This window comes from Aythya ferina (genome assembly GCF_964211825.1).
Source record: "Aythya ferina genome assembly, chromosome: 7".
Classification (NCBI taxonomy): Eukaryota; Metazoa; Chordata; class Aves; order Anseriformes; family Anatidae; genus Aythya; species Aythya ferina.
Genome location: NC_140302.1, coordinates 16,719,765 through 16,736,798, shown reverse-complemented (window position 1 = coordinate 16,736,798; position 17,034 = coordinate 16,719,765). Strand labels below are relative to the sequence as shown.

The following is a 17,034-nucleotide window of genomic DNA, read 5'->3' as shown; positions in this document are numbered from 1 at the left end:
GGAGCTATCCTCTGCTCATCCCCAGCTGCCTGGGGATGCTTCTGCAGGGTTACAGAGGCTCAGTGGTCATTTCTGCAGCCCTTCCTGGAATTAGTACATCAGCTGAGAAACATCTGTCTTCTGTTCAAACCTGGGAACATGCAGACTTCTGTTCAAAACAGGGAAAAAGTATGTATCTATCCCATATAGCTACAGAGAGAAAAGTAGGGTAGCCAGGTCCAGACTTCCATAAAGTAGTTAACTGGACGCAAAGTATCAGCTGGCTCTCAAACAATTGGAAAAGCCATTAAAAACCTTCCAGTAAAGACCTGGCAACCATTAAAAGGCATACTGCAATAAAAAAGGTATTCAGAGCTGTGGGTTTATTTATAAAAACCAGCATCACAGCCTTTTCTGATCACACACAACTTCACCTGCAAGATGATCTAGAAGTTTCAGGACCACCTCTCTTGTTAGAGACTGCAGTTTTTAGGAACACAATGTGGGATAATCGAACAATAAAGGGCTTCTGTTGGAAGACAAACAACAAGAGATGTGAGGTCATAACCAGAGATGCAAAGGCCACGTTATTTACTTTGTGTGGGCTTATTGCCAAAACACACTTCACTCCCCAGATAAAACCTTTACTCATATCAAAAACACTATATTAATAACCAGTGATCTCATGCATCACAGGACTTCCAGCACATGCGTTTGCTGCAGAGCCGATGGGAATGGAGGCAGGCGGATCCCAGCTTGGTGTCCTCCCCCCCAGCCCCTTGGGAAGCATCTTGCCCCCCCTTTCTCTTATGCAACCCAAAGGAGCTGTTATCTCAACAGCTTTTCTCTGACACTTGAAGTGGGAAGGAACAGACATAGGTAAGAAAGTCATCTAGCCAGAAGCAAACCCAAAGAATTTCAAAATAAGACTCCAGAATAATTTGCATTCCCTTCAGATCCTCACTCCACAGTTGCCCAGCTCTTTAAGACTGCTGCACAGGGTAAGAAAAGGAGGCATCTGAATACAACTGCGTGGAAGAGGATTTCTGAAGTACTTTCCCTAAGTTTCATATCACCTTCTAAATAAATACTCCCCAAAGATTATATTTTTTTTAAAAAAGCCCTATACTATCCATGTTAGACTTGATGCTGGACGTTTCATAACGGGAAGGGGAGAGTGAAACCAGCTTCTCATCCCACTCCATATGGAATCTGGGGAGTTAGGATAAGCAGGGAAAATGCAGCAGCTTCAAATGTTATGCAAGTGCTCAAAAATCAGTAAAACATCACCATTCAATCCTGTCTAACATAGAAAATGACGACAAATAGGAACAGGACAGCTGTCAACCATATGGTGAAATGGAAAGTTCGGGTTTTATTCTAGCGGATGCCCAGATGGCCTCCTGCTACCAGTTATTTCCCTCCTAAAACTTTACCTAGGCTTTCCAAGGGGGAGCTCCAAGACTAATTCAGTATTTAATTCAAACTCCAGGTACAGTAATTTTCTTTGCAAAATTCTGCGTTTTACAGCCATATGCCTGAGCAACAAGATTTCAAAGCTTTGTCTTTTGGCACCTTTATTCACAAGCAAATAATCTCATCCTTCTTCCAATAATACTACTGACCCAGGAAAACAATTGTTTTCTGCTTTGACCTGCAAATTCTAGCTTGAGAATGACCAAAGTGTGCCTACAATAGCATTCAGTAACACAAGGCTTCATGACTGAGAACTTGAAATCTTAAAGCCCTGCTGCCACTCTTTTCCTGACCTTGCAGACTTTTCCTGTTAAGCAGCACCACAAAAATTTGCAGAAAAAAAAAAAACCTCAGCCTCTTCTAGAGCAGCCACCATGCCATAACTATGAGTTCTCCTGTCAATCTTCATACCCCTTTCCTTCCTTAAAGGAAAAGTCAGTAGCTATCAATCCTAAATCGTGTGCTGTTCACATTACAGCACCACAAATCCCTCTATTTCACTAACCTGTTTCATTATACCTCTATTCCAGTAATGTTTGAAAGAGCTGAATGCCTTAATACATATACATCCACACAGAATAACCAACACAGGTAAGCAAGGTACGTACTTCCCAGGGAAAGAGGCAAACAGAAAAACTCCAGCACCACCAGCAGCTGAATTTCAAAGGAAAGAGAGCACAAAATAAGCAAATGCATGAACATGCAGAGAGCAGCAACAGACTTTGACCAGGCAGATGGACAGCCTTTGGGTGGAAATTAGTCTTTGCAGTGATGTATTAAGAACCTCAAAGTTAAACACTGCAAGGCACTGACTTCCCCAGGTAGTATTCAAGGGCAAAAAGACCCCCAAGGAAGAAAACAGCTTGCTCTGTACAGAGGCACAATGGACTTTTTGACACCACTGCCTACTGAGGACATCTCCAGAGGGTGGGCAGACACAATGCCCACCTCTGTCACAATTAACAGCTGGGGGCCAGACAGCACACTTCACAGTAAATGCATTTAGGAAATTACTCCCTATTTTTTCTTCAGCTCAGGATAGTTTGGGATATTAAAGTAATACTTATTCTCAACCTATTAGATGAAACACAAAATGCAGTGAATCATCCCACCGTCAGCACTTATCAGGATGGCTTCTAACACTCACTTTCTTGCTGGACTGGTAACATACCAAGGTGCCAAACTGAAGCAGTTCAGAGGAATTCATGAAGACAAAGCATAAGCAGAGCAAAGAAAAAGAACAGCAGTTTAAGGTGTTTATGCCTTGTTCCAGTATTAAACATTTAAATCTTTTTCCCTGCCTTGCTAAAACTGACAAGCAGAAGCGCTCCCGCACTGCGGAGCATTGCATGGATTAGTAGTTCTACATAGCTACAAAACAATGCACCCAGCATCCACAATATGCTGCTTTTTCCTCTTTTTTAAGCAGTCATCTGTGCTGTAGAACTATAAATAACACTTGAGCAGAATCACGAGTGTGCATGCACATGCATAAGCACTTAATCTTAACTTGGTTTTAAGATCATTATTTGTTAGTTTAGAGAAATAAGCATAACTAACAATAGAGAAATTCAATTTTGCTTGATTTCGCTTTGTAAATGGAAGCATTTTTCTGCAAAAAAATCACCAAAACCTTCAGAACCTGGATAGGAAGAACACCTGAATGGATCACAAGAAAAAAACTTTTAATGAATCAGAACATCCCATCTCCTGGTGGCAATTAACATATGGGAAAAGTACAGCAAACAAACAGGTTGGGGGGAAACATACTCCTGTACCTTACCAGCAGTCTGGAACAGGCAAAGAGAGGGAGTAATCAAAGACTGATTCACTGTTTTGTATCAAAGTAGGAGACCTGATTCACTGTTTTCTGTAAACTAGCAAAATAACACATCTGATTGATGGATTTACAGAGGAAAAGACACTTTTTGCAAGCTAGTGACTTTTTCCTTTTGTAAATAGAAAGCAAATAGACATAACCAGCCTCCAAACTTCACGTTCAGAACTCCCACACAGGGCTCTGGTCTCCCCCTGGCAAACAGAGCATTTGCAATACATTGCCACAGCCTGTCTCCAAGGCCTTTGCAGCCCAGGATTAGGCCTAACTGCCCGGCTCTCTGCCCCCTGAGCAGACAGTCATGGACATGTGGTGCCTCTCTTCAGCTGCAGCCCTGCCTGTTACTGTCTCGAAGCAAGCGCCCACTTTGCACAGATCTGTTTTAAAGCAGAGGATAAGTGACAAATGAATGCACAACAGCCCTGAACTCACAGCTAAATGCAGACAAAGTCATGCAATTATACCCACAAACTCGGAAAAGGAGCCCCGATGCACAACTATGTCCAATACCAGGAATTTTTCTCTCATTAAGAAGCCCTACAAATAATCATAACACATTTAAAATATGACCATTCTGCTAATGAAAGACAATTTGGCCGATAATACCTACAGCAGTTTCCTCTTGTAAAAAAACATTTTTATGCTGGTATAAGACATTCTGACAGATATAGTAAAATAAATATTTGGAAGACAAAACGCGCCAGCATCTATTTCTCAAGCAGTTGTAAAAAAAAAAAAAAAAAAAAAAACGCAAAATAAAACAAACCACACAAAGCTTCAAATCCAGTTTAACGTACTTCATTGTGTGAAATTCACAGTAGATGACTAAAACACAGGCAAATTATGTTCTTTGACTTTCATATATAGCATATTAGTCAGAAATACATTCCACAAACTAAAATATTGCATAATATGAATAGCACACATTGATGGAGGTTTTATGAGTGCAAAGCAGATTATATCTTATAAACAAGATTTCTGACACACAACTCCTTTATTTTATGTTAGAACTGGAAGCAAGGTAACGCTGTAAGATTTCCAAACAAACTTTTACACAACTCCAACCTCCTTCAATGGAAAATCTGAATTCAGGTTTCTAGTATATTTATTTTTAAGATCATCTGTACTATCCTTACCAGATGCTACTACTACGCAACTACTTCCATGCAGATTTTAAGAACTTATACAACTCTTCCCTTGTAGATTCTAACATCTTTAAATCTTGTGATCTGCTGGGGGGGGGGGGGGGGGGGGGGGTGAAGAAAAAAAAGCATCTGTTCATTCTCTAAAACACAAAAACCATGAGAAAATTACCTTGCATCAAATACAGACTCATGAAGATGTTATTTTTTTCATTTTGAAAGATTATTTCATCTTTACCAGAGAAATACTGTGACACTACCAAATGCAAAAGGGATTATTCTGTGTCCTGCTGTGGCCTGGAGAGATCCACAAAGCATGAAAGAGACTCTTGTAAAATACAAGCAGGCTCTGTCCTAATGGATCACAGAAGCAGAAGCTGTGCAAATGCACTATAACACAAGCTGAACAGACTAGTTGGGTGTTGGGGTAAGGAAAAGAAGAATGATGTCAACAGCTTTGATTTATTTTTGCTCTGCCTGGCAACGAAATGACACTGCTGAGTGGCACCAGAAGCTCTCTACAAAAAACCAGAAAGGGCTCAAGAGGAGGTAGATACCACAAAAGGAATCTCTGCACATTATTTGTGGATTGCACACTGGTAGAAGAAAGTGAGGAGGCAATTTAAAAAGTTCCTGCATTTGCAATTAAAAGACAACTGGTAAATATAAAATTAAAACAATTCTCTGAGTGCCCTTAGAAGTTATACTTTTAGCCAACCAATAGGTGTGGAAAGATACCCTTAAATAACTTTGTTATTGTTATTTTAAAACACAATGAGAAAGAACAAGCTTGAGGATACATTACGTGCCCTCATACAAAAAAGTGAGGCCTGGCCCTACAGGCCTGAAAAGTACTCAGGCAACAAGTTTTTAAGCCACTGAATTCAATGCTGAAAGAGGAGCTAGAGGAAACTGCAGCCTTGCTGAACTTCAGGCAAGATTTCAACCTGGACTACAAACAAAAGGATGCTAACCTTAAGAGTTACAGTTTAACTTCTTTCAGCAGAGGTTAGACCATTTCAGTGCTGCTACAGTGTGTTTTCGTTTCTTTGTTTTTTGGTGAAAGCAGTTACTTCTGTTACATCCTCAGACTGATCCCACACTAACCCATGAAATCACTTTGAAAATAAAACACCCCTTGCTGAAACCCCCTAACTTTCCAGCAACCACTCTCCTCACTGCAAAGTTAAGCAGAGAGGATTACACAGTTTCTTAGTGCACCCCCGAATGGGTGAAATGCAGGAAGCACAGAGCTTTAAACTGTGTTACTCCATGTGCTGGGTTCGTCTTTTATTTCCCCTGTAGAGTGATGTACCCAGCCTAAACTGGCATCTCATTCCTTCAGAGTACCCCAGGGAACGAGATGCTTTGGGGAAAGGGCTCAGGCAAGACACGACAGCAGCTCCAAGGGCTCTTCCGCTCCACCACACACAGCAAGGGACGGGGACGTGTCTGGTCTCGGGATGACACAGTTTTATGTAAGTGTTCACTTTCTTGCTTCTAACTGTGCCTGTGATCCTTTAAGATATGGCTGTGCCATGCAGCTCCCTTAGGGGCAGGGACAGAGCCCCGTCCTGCCTTGTCCCCCTGGGAGAGGTACCAAGGATGCTCAGAGGAGAGGGGCTTCCAGAGGCTGCAGGTACCACAGGGCAGAGAGATGCCTGGGCTGGCCTCCGACATAGCACAGCATTTCTTAGACATATGGGGCTATTCAGGGACTGACAGACCGGGATATAGAGCCAGTGGGCAACAAGAAAGTTATATACAACAAGCACAGCTCTGTTTTACTCCCCGTAGTTCCCTAGAATTTTCTCTTTTAAAAAAGCTAAATTCCTATTTCTTACTTAAATAAAACTTGGCTTGGTCGATCTTAAAATACTTCTGGGGATTCCCCACAGAAGGCTTGGGCCCGTCAAACCTGTGGAGGGCTCCACGTGCTGCTACAGCTGCCCATGGTGGTCCCTGGGGCTCGCTGCGGCCCACAGCAGCCCCACGGCCTGCAGCTGGCACGGGGCGCAGCCTTCTCCTTCCAGTCACAACTGTACCAACAGCTCAGCCTCACGTTGCCCACACCTACTCTTGCCAAATCCTGTTAAGACAAGACCCGTCAATACGCTCCAGGCCCAGGTCTCCAAGCATTGTAACCCGCACAATGCAACTCGGTTTCCCCACAGGTCCCCAGACAATACGCTGGCAAGAAGAAAAGCTGCTGAGGGGACGAGGCTCTTGCACTTGCCAGAACAGGGTGTGAGGAAGATTAGCAACTTGATACAAAAACAAATGCAGATCCAGAACACCAGCAAGACAGCGAAAAGGCAAAAACAAATACTGCTCTGTTACAAGCCCTCTCCCTCAGAATAACCAGCCTTCACAGAACAATCACCTGACATCTGGAAAAGCAACATCACTAAAAGCTACCCTTATCACAGAGTTAGCACACCATGATGGTATTTTCAGTCACCACATCACACCACAATAAGTGCTGTGTTGAGAAATCGCAACTGCTAAATTCTCCTTCAATACTAGAAGAAAGCATTCACACGCGCTGTTACTTAACATTATTCTTGCTGTGCATTGCTTCACCAGCATTACAACATATCCCGCTTCCTTATGCACACCTGTAAGGGAGACAGGAAAAAACACAAATATTCTATCCAGATTAAGAGCCTGTGCATCCTTCCTCTGTGATTAATAAATCAAACACACATATGCATGCACACGCACAGCCAAGTGGCTGACCTGGAAAACTCTTACACTTCTGGCCAAGCAAGCCTAAAGTCAATCCATTTGAAGTTAAACTACTCTGAGCTTGATCCAAAATGTGCCATGTCGGGTACATTCTGTCTGCTAGCCTAGAAAGAAATCCTTCTGTCTTTTTAGCACTCATTTCTTCCCAGTCCCCTCAAGTTCCCCAGTTCCAATATACTGTGGTGACCCAGGCACTCACCGACAGGAATTGAAATATACGCCCTCTTCTGCAACCAAGTACATTATAAACTTGAAGAAAACTTGTGGAAGTATACATGTATTAATTCATCAATTAGAAGATGGTTATTGTGATTCAAAACATCAGAACATGAAAAGATGCAACTGGAAAATGGGTGAAATGCCATGGCTGTGACACATTGTTCCTTGGGAGAAGTAATCTCTTCCCAGAGCTCACATCTGTGACAACTCCCAGGAGTTAACAGCAACTGATTAACATCACTTGGCTCTTGGTAGAGCTGAGAACTGTGCCATACTGAAAAATTTTCCCACGTATGCATTTGTTCCAGCTCTCTTCATTTTGCTTCCTGATTACTGAAGAAACCTACTCTTTTTTTCTTGCATAAAAGTAGTTTCCTTCTGTTTATATCTGTTCAGAAGTGCAGTAAGAGTACAGTTTTCTCCATCGCACTGCTCTGACTATATTGCAGTATTCCCCCTTCCTACAGTACACCACTCCCTGCATTCACTTCTAAGGGCCTTTGCATCTAACATAATCTTGACTTCTCAATTTTTAAGAGCATGATTAAATCCTGCCCCCATATTTGATAATGCCAGCCTTCACTAGCCATTTGTTAGACATTAAAAGCAAGTGCTTCTGTTTTCCCTCCCCCGGAGAAGATGGAAACATACCAAAAACATCTACAAAGCTATTCTGTTATCCTCCAAATCATTCCTTTCCTGCCAAGCATAGAAAAGCTCAGCAGTTAGGCAGCAGGTGTGCCAAAGCCATTGTTCATCCTGACAGCCACCACAGTCTGTTTCCTTTACTTCTCTAGCTGTTTATCATGTTTCTCTGGCCTTGCAGTGGGAACTCTCTAAGCTGGAATCAGCCTGTTCTGTTCTGTAAGGCACCTAAATCAGAGACTTGAGCCTGTAGGTGTAACTACATTACAAATGAAGACAAAAAACATAAGACACTATGTCCAGAATGCTTTTCCATTAAAGCAAGAGATTCTTGAACTGAAAATGTGTTGGGTTTTGGTGTTTTCTTTCAAGGAAAAGGCATAATTAGCAATGACAATGTTCCTAAGGCTTCTGTAACTCCCATGAAGTCCAACTTGCTAGGAAGAAATACCCACTGAACTTTCTAATAATGCAGATGAATGCAAGCAGCTCCCTGATGTGCTTCAGTCTGCAAACCGTCAGATGGGCTGGCCTCTGTCCTTTCAGGCTAATTCCACATTTGGCAGCTCATCACGCAAGGGAAATCTGACCTTGTATCAAACACAAGTTCATGCTTGTCTTCCTGTACAATTAGCCAGAGGTAGTGATACAGCGTTCTTGCTATCTGTGGGAGGACAGACGATTTCTGGGGGTGACATTTTCTATGGACAAATGAACCAGAAATCTCACTGCCACCAAAGCAGGGAGGACACTTCCCTCTCCACCACAGAGCTCATGGGCAGGCAGGCCACATCCCTGCCCTCTGGATCACAAGAGCAAATTCAGCTCAGAAAATTAGCACTTTGAGGGGGATGGGAAAAGAGAAGGGCTTGCTTTATTTCCTGCAAGTTTAATGAGCTGAATTAACTTGCCAAGAAGTTGGAGCTGGGGACAAGGGAAGCGGGCAGTGTGCAGGAGCGCGGGCTTCCACGCTCAGCTCCACATCAGCTCAGCCCACCCAACAGAGACCCACCTCGGCAGCTACAACCCATGTCAGGCATCCTAAAACATGTGGGGATTATAAAAAAAAGTATTCCTTCAAAAAAAGACTGGAATTTGTTTATTATAAAGAATGATGAGCAGTGGAAGTGATATATAGCTTTTTTTTCCTGTTCGCCCCACCTCCAGTGACGGATTTTAGAACTGGATTTATCATTTGGTGGAATTAAAGCCTGTTTACTCTCACCAAATGTATGAAAATGGTTTGTGTATTCTCCAAATCTACAAATTTAAACAAAGATATATTTCATGCTGAAAGCTGCAGCAATGAGAAGTATGGAACAGTCATGGTAGAGCTCCAGAATTCACATAATAATTAGTATTTATTTTGGAAATGAGACACTTCAACAAAAGGCAGGGAATCAGGAAAGCTGCCAAAGCAAGTCCTCACTTTCACAAATCAACACATTAAAAATAATTTTAAAAGTCCTACCTACATTTAATACGTTATTTTATTACCAATTTTCTTTCAAACAGAATTCAAGCTAACAAGTAGTGGGAAACAAAACTGCATCCATATTATGAAAAAAGCAGGCTTAAGAGCTTCTGATTAGGCATAGTTATACTATAAAATAACAACCATAGGAAACAAATTGCCAATATCCCTTCCAGTTGTCACAAACATTAAGGTGCAAAGAGATTTTGACTGGCTTCATCTTTGCATTTATTACGGATAGTACTAGTCAGCAGAAGCTCTGGTATAACCCAAGGCAGCTTACAGCTTCGGGAGTGCGTTTCAGACAAGCAATCTTGAGAACATACATAAAATGTACACATATGAAACAGCATTTAGGAAGTATGGCCTGAACGTTCAAAAGCAAATTAATGGCAAACTGAAGCAACGCTACTTCTTTGCATCTCAGAAATAAGACAGTCCACGCTGAAAAGCAGCATTTTCTACTTCTCAGTAGCATATATGGATGAGCATTCCTGTGAAACTCAGATTTAATCAGAAAAAGTAGTCACAACAGTGGCAACGCTGAATTTAAACAACAGATTTCAAAATTAGGAAGACCTACCTTTAGAAGCCAGTTTCTATTGTGTAAACTCCACATCGGTATTGCAACAAAAGCTGGAGATCAGAGCAGGCTGAAAAAACTCTCAGAGGACATTCTACTGGAGTAACTGCTCTGAGTAATACTTACATGGAAAAATTATTTAAGGGAGGAGGAAAGAGCTAGAAGAGTGTGGGAGGGGACAACCTGCAGATTCAAACAATAGGAAGCTGTTAAAACAAAACATAAAAACCCAAGGGCCTCCGTCAACACAGGAAAGTCCCATTTGAAAAGCATTGCCCCCCCACTGCCACCTACCAGGCAGGCAGCTCTGCCAACAGAGATAAGACCAGAGCCTGCTTACTAACAATTCACTTTGGAAACAGGGCCATGAAAGAGGGAGGAAAGTTTTACAGCCCCCTTCATGAAAGAGATGTGGCTGGGAGGAGGCAGAAGAGACTGGGCTGTAACGGATTACTTCTACTTACAGCACCCTCTGCAAAGCAGGGCTCACCTCAACCGAGTGTGAAGAGCAAACTGGCAAAGTTCCTGCAAATTGTTTAGTTAAACACGAAGGATGTTTTCTCATAGGAGGGGTTGATAACCAGGAGTGACATGAAACCATTGAACAGAACAAACAAGAGGACTCAAAGATTGCATCAGCTTTGTTCCCTCGGTTTAGAGCACCGTGGTTCCAATGCAAACGTAAAATCAGTCTTTTAAAGAACAATTCTTGCAGGACAATTCCTGGAACCATCTCGTGTGTTTTAGAACTAATGATGTTAATCAAGAGAAAAAAAAAAAAAAAGGAAGCTTGTTCAGAAAATCAGCTTTCTATCCCAGAAACCTACCACAGGCTCAGTTACTTAAGCTCTGAATCAGCATTACATGATGATTCTCAAACTCTTACAGTGCAGCTCCTGGGACACTGATGCCATCCACATTCAGCATCCATTTTTACTTCTTACATGGTCGCATGCACAGCACAGATAAGAGGAGTTACAGTGCATATCCAAGAACAAAACAACTTAAAAGAAAACTTTGGTTATGTTACAAAAAAACAATGCACCCCATTGTCTTTCTGTCCTAGCACAATATAAGGCTAACAAGCAGAATCAGATTGAAATACAGTAACGCCTTGGACCATAAGAGGTACTGAAGATACTATCCCCACCGGGACCATTTACCTACCAGAAACAAACAATGTAAAAAGGAAGCAGTTGGAATACAATTCAGTCATTTCGCCTCAAAAACAATCCAGTCTTGCAGGATAGAATAGGCTGAGCCAAGTTTTAACTATGTCATTCCATAACGATGCAGGTTTGGTCAGATAAAAACAGGATTAAGAGCAAGAAAGGAAAAATATGTGGCAAAGCACAATACTCTGAGCAGTGTTTTATCTTATGATACTTCTGTATACTCTCCTTACCCCCGGGTTTTAGATTTGCCCACACAAATCCCAAATCATTTTTGAAGCATCCTAATAGTGGCACAACTGTGAACAAAACCTAGTACAATATTCAATAATCACGCTGGGCTCAAAATATGTTCTACAGTTGCATACGTCATGTTAACTCAATAGCACTTGTTCCTCAAACAGCTTGTTTCAAAGACGCCAGAACACTTAAAAGTACAGTTTATAATATCAACACAGACCTCTTCCAGCCAGAAATCCTCGTTTTCATCACGCAGGAAGAACAACTGACCCTCCCTGGTGTCTTGCACCATTACGTGGACCTGCAGGTTTCCTTACCAAGAGTCAGCTAGTCCATCTGCTTAAGCTGCATCGTGTCCAGGGCTCAGTGACCTTAAGTTGGCAAGCACCCTTGCAGAGAACACACTGGTCTCTATGTTCCCTTCCTCCTCCTTATCCTACAGGAGGAAGCATTTGCTTATTGCTACTCAGGCACACAGGGACCAGAGAGCCTCACGTGGCTCCACTGATTTCCTCGCTGAGGCGGTGTGGGCCAAAAAGCATGGCAGGAGCACCTAAATCTGTAATACCAAAGGATTTGCAGAACCAATCCATACAAATTTGTTTCAGCTTCAGTCTCCATCATTCCAGTACTCCATTCTCTGCTCCTCCTAAAATGTTTCAGGCGACCAGACATACTTGAGTAACAACTAGAAGTACGGATCAAACTGAGGACCTTTTCAAACACCCACTTTTACGCCATTTTAGACAGAAACTTGCAGTTACCCGTCTAAACAATATCTGGTTCTTCAATGTTTCAGTAACTAAAGAAAGCATGAGAAGTATTTCTAGAACCGGCCCCGCTTTCTGCTTCCGTCACACCTGAAACTCAAGCTTGACAAATCATGCAGCAGCAAGGAACAGGTAAGGCTTTTCCTGCTAAAACAAATCCCTCTGCATCAGGCAGAAAGCAGGACCTCACTCCCTACCGCCAGAGGCCAAAGAGTTGAGGCAGCAAGCAGGGTTCCACGCCCCACCAGAAGCCAAGGGACACTTCCCGCGCTGGAGTGCAAGAGCTCTGCCAAACACACCATCTAAGCATCTGACTCACTGCCACCAAACGAAGAAGGAATTCATAGCAATTACCGTATTTCTGCACAGAATAGGGGGAAAAAAAAAAAGTGTTCCCACTCTTCCAATGTCATTTCACCTAAATTAGGGCAGTACAGCAACCCTCAAACAGCTCTAGTCAAGTATAGCAGACCCTAGGGCTATTAAGACCTGATAGCAATGCTGGCAATTACGCAGTCAACCACACAGTTGCCTCAGACTGAAATAAGGCAGGAAAACGAGCGAAGATAAAGCAACAGAAACAAGCACAGAGTCTCTCTCCCCGTTCCTTGCTTTTCTGTTTGTTTTAAAGATCAATAAGCTGAGAAGCAAACATATTTGCAGACAAACCCATCTATTAAATGTGTGTGCCTGCAGCATCCATTCACAGTTGGCAAGATAAACAGATATTGTCTAAGAAAACGACAAAAGCATATGTTAAAAAGAATATCTTTAGAAACAAGGTATAGATGACAGAGCTGCATGTGCTTTCATTTTGAATACTGAGAACAGTCCTCCTCCCAGCGTCTGCAAACTCACTGGATTTCAGCTCCCTTCTGCCACCACAGATCACATTGCTTCCTACCAAGCAAAGACGACGCTAGCCATTCCCTTCACCCCTGAAAAATTTTCCACCACAGCACTCCCACTCGTAGAGCTTTAAATGTCAGCACATTTAGTATAGTTTAAGTAACGTAAGTTTGTCTACATGGAGACATTTGTCAGGAGCGAAGGATAAGGAGTGAACTCCACACCACGCTGCAGATGCAGTTTCTGACTGGCTTCCATGAGCTGGTTCCAGAAGTTCCTGAGCACCTCTCACAGCTCTCATTCCTGGTCTCATGCCTTGCTGCTCTGCAGATGGCAGCCTGTGTAGGACCACATTACCAACTGCTTCATGAGAACATCCTGGGTTAAAAATAACTAGAAAATAAAGCTTCGAAGGGGACTACTTTTATGATTTCTGTTGTTCAGAACACAGAGCAGCCCTACAGTAAGCAGCCTTCACTGACCCAACAGAGACTAGCAAACCACCAGGGACAGAGACAGAGAAAGACGACTTTATGGCAACTTCTCATATCATCTTTGCTACCAGTCAAGATACTGTGGAGACGTGCTAATTTCTTGCATAGGTAGTTCACAGCATGTTTTCGTGATACAGCTATGCCAACCTGACAGCTGCTACCAGGGTGGATCCATTCCCATCACATGCCCCTTCTGATCCCCTTATGCTCAGGCTAAGCAGTCTACAGAAAAAGCTAGTATAGAAAAAAATTGAAAAAAAAAATACTAAAGGAATGATAGTTTTTTTTTCCCCCCCTCCATCAGCTAGTTCACTCAGAATTCAGAAAGCAGACATGGAAAGCACCGGCCCGCAGTCAGACCCCCTTACCCAGATAAGGGAGCTGCTCCTCAATCTGCGTTCGGATGCCTGCACAGCAGTCAGCGACAGACTAAGGTGTGGTGGTTTCATGCAGTGTGGGAAACACCAGGCGGTGTCAGGCTGTTTACCTTCCCCGGCCTCACGCTCCCACTGCTTCCAGGCAGTGCACCAGCAGGGAGCCTGCTGCCAGCCACCTGCAGGGCGAGCAGCCTGGCACCAGCTGAGCAGGGAGGGGAGCACCCAGCACAGCCCAGCCCCTTCCCGAAGCAGCCACAGCAAAGCTGCATCACGTTAGCATCAAGCTGCTCTCCAGGAAAGATGAGTTCAGAACAACTGCTGCAAATGAGCCCCCTGGTTAATCTTTTCCAGCCTCCTTGTTATAAGCAAGCCAACGTTTTGTTGACTTCCAGGACGCATCCCCTGGAATTTTAGGAAGTCTGATTGCCCCCTTCATTGAAAAATGCTGAGGTCAAAAAGGTTAATTCAGTGAAGTGGACACAAAGCAGCGACCACCAAGAATTCTTTATTTATTTATTTGGGGTGGGAGGAGGGCTGGTTGAGGCAGGGGAGCTGGTGGTGCCGTATCAGTGGTGCATTTTTCAAGAGGAGGGAAAAAAGCCATTGCAAAATCTAACAACAGTTGAACGAACTTCAGGGCAATGTGTTCAAAAATATTAGGCAAACACATATGCTGTACTCAGCTGACCTTCTCCACATGGCAAGACAACTGTTTCAATACTGTCTGAGGAGAAAAAAAAAAAAAAAAAAAAAAGCATGGTTTACTCTGTCAGATAGCCTTAAAGCCAAACGGAGCCACTGATAAAAACCCATACATCTTTCTCCCTTGCCTTTTGAGCAATTCTTTTATTAAAACCAGGTTACCTAGAGCTATTAAAGTCACTTGTAAATTGCAAGATGAGCAAAAAGCTTTTCTGCTGTTCCTCAGTTTTTCTGAAGAACAATCAAGCATACTATTGCTTTGGTAGTTCTCAACAAACGATCAGAAAGTCTTCAAGACTACCGTGTTATACAGAGAGCGGCTAAGGTGTGGCCGTATTTGTTATGCCCTCTGCTTTCCTTCAGCCTCCCAAGCACTCATTCTGATCCTTGCACAAGCCGTTCCCATCTGGCAACACAAGCGTTCGAGTGGCCGGAGACAACCAGGTCAGGGAAAGCACTGAGTGGGTGGAAATACAGGCCCCGGCCTGTGTACAGTCACATCTGTTCCTCGGTGCTCCCTACGTCACCTCACAGTATCTGTGCAGGATGCCTCAGAGAGGTAGTACCAGCTAAGTTGTTTGAGAAACTGTCGTCTGTAGTCTCAGCCAAAACCTAAACTAGCTTTAAAAATCCACTTGGGAGCACTGAAGCGGGAAGGATTCCTTGATATGTCAAGTCCAATCCTTGGCTACCAAGAGCACTATCACTGCAACTCCTTGTCAGATGCTTACCGTTTGATTAATGAAGCTGGCCCATTTACAACTTTAAACCTAAGAACAGTCTGCGTATACTTCATATTTTCCTCTTGTCTTCTTTCTCATATATACGTTGAAGGCATAGAGCTCCTCATTGAGACCAGTCGTCCTTTTGACAGATGACTCAAAAGAAAAAAAGAAATACCAGGAGAAAGCCTGAGCACCTCATTCTGAGCCAACAGACCCTGCTGGCAGATCCTTCAAATCCTTAGGTCTAGGAACTCCTACCCAGTGCTCCACAGTAACTCAAACTGCAGCACTGGGAGGTATGGGAGGCCACAAAACAGCCACAGTTCAAAGGTTAAAGAAACACATGCAGGAACCAAAGTACCACTCCTTTTCATACCAAGGAACCCCCACAAATACTACAAATAACTACATTCTTCTTGCTACTACACTCAAAAACAAATAAAAAACTCAACTGCATTACACACTTAATCCAAGTGACTGCAAAATGCAGCGTGCTACATTTAATCCACCCTGGGTTTTGCGACTTCCACTTCAGTACGTGGATGAGAGCCAAAAGAGTATTTTATAAATATCCTATCAAAAAGAGATGGTAAAAGGTCTTTTTGACAAGAAGCAACACACTAGCTCACAGATGCCTGTTAACCAAACAAACCATTAATTTTATTTTATTTTTTTTTTAAACAACACACAAGCAAATCCTTTCAGTGAGCGTGAGTCTATGCCACACCAAAGCTGCAGACAAGCCTCCTGTCACTTGCACAGGTGGAGCAGACAAGAATCACTGTTTTACAACCTAAAAGACATGGCACAAAATTTGTTATCTCATAGGAAAAGGAATTTCCTGTGGTTTAGATAAGACCCTGAGACACAAAAGAATTAATATACAGTTTAACTAGGTCTGGAATTGGAAAATACCTTTCCTCACATAAAACACGCACATGGCATTGGTTCAGAGTAAATGGAGCAATAAAGCCATATCTGCTTTTCCCAGCATCAAGTTCTTAGATAAGTTTGTGACCCGAAACTGAGGCACCCAACTTTGATACACCAGGATCTTTGCAACGGTGTGGTCCTTGACTGAGGCTTGCAAAAATGTCTTATGAAAGAAGACTCTGCAAGATTGTTTCAGCACTTCCATCAACTCAAACTGATGCTTTTCAGGCTCTTATTTGACACAAAAAAGGAGATGACAGATTGGAGGTGGAAGATTCACTTTGGGAACTTACATCCGTATGACACCAAAAAAGAAAGTAAGCTTTCCAGCAAACCCTCCATGTTTGTTCCCTTTGATATTTTAGTTCCTCGGCTTTATTAGTTTAATTTTGTATCACTTATTTTAACAACAGAAAAAGAGAAGATCACAAAGACGTGGCTGCAAAGAAGGCAATCAGACTCATAAAATTTTATCTTAGATCGTTTTACATTTCCTGCCCTAATTATTTTCCTCTGTGTCTTATTTTTAGTGTCTGTCCTATAATTGAACCTTGGCAGACTGACACGCAGTCAGGATGTATGGCATAGAACTCCCCAAAGCATTCAAATCCATAACGCAATATTTGAAGGGCTGAAAATAAGTCAATGACACATACAACTCCAGGAATC

At 42.7% G+C, this 17,034-nt stretch overlaps 1 protein-coding gene across 9 annotated transcripts in view; it reads right to left on the bottom strand.

Moving 5' to 3' along the window:
* Positions 1-17,034, bottom strand: part of USP54 (ubiquitin specific peptidase 54) — a 98,502-nt gene that overhangs the window by 56,784 nt on the left and 24,684 nt on the right. For 3 of the 9 annotated variants that reach the window (XM_084525785.1, XM_084525787.1, XM_084525788.1), the window contains exon 1: positions 10,104-10,244. The exons of 3 other annotated variants lie outside the window; for them this stretch is intronic. The gene's annotated coding sequence lies outside the window, so the exon portion shown is untranslated. Of the gene's footprint in view, positions 1-10,103; positions 10,246-13,996; positions 14,115-17,034 lie in introns of those variants that run through there. 3 more of the 9 variants (XM_084525780.1, XM_084525786.1, XM_084525783.1) reach the window with 2 other exon arrangements.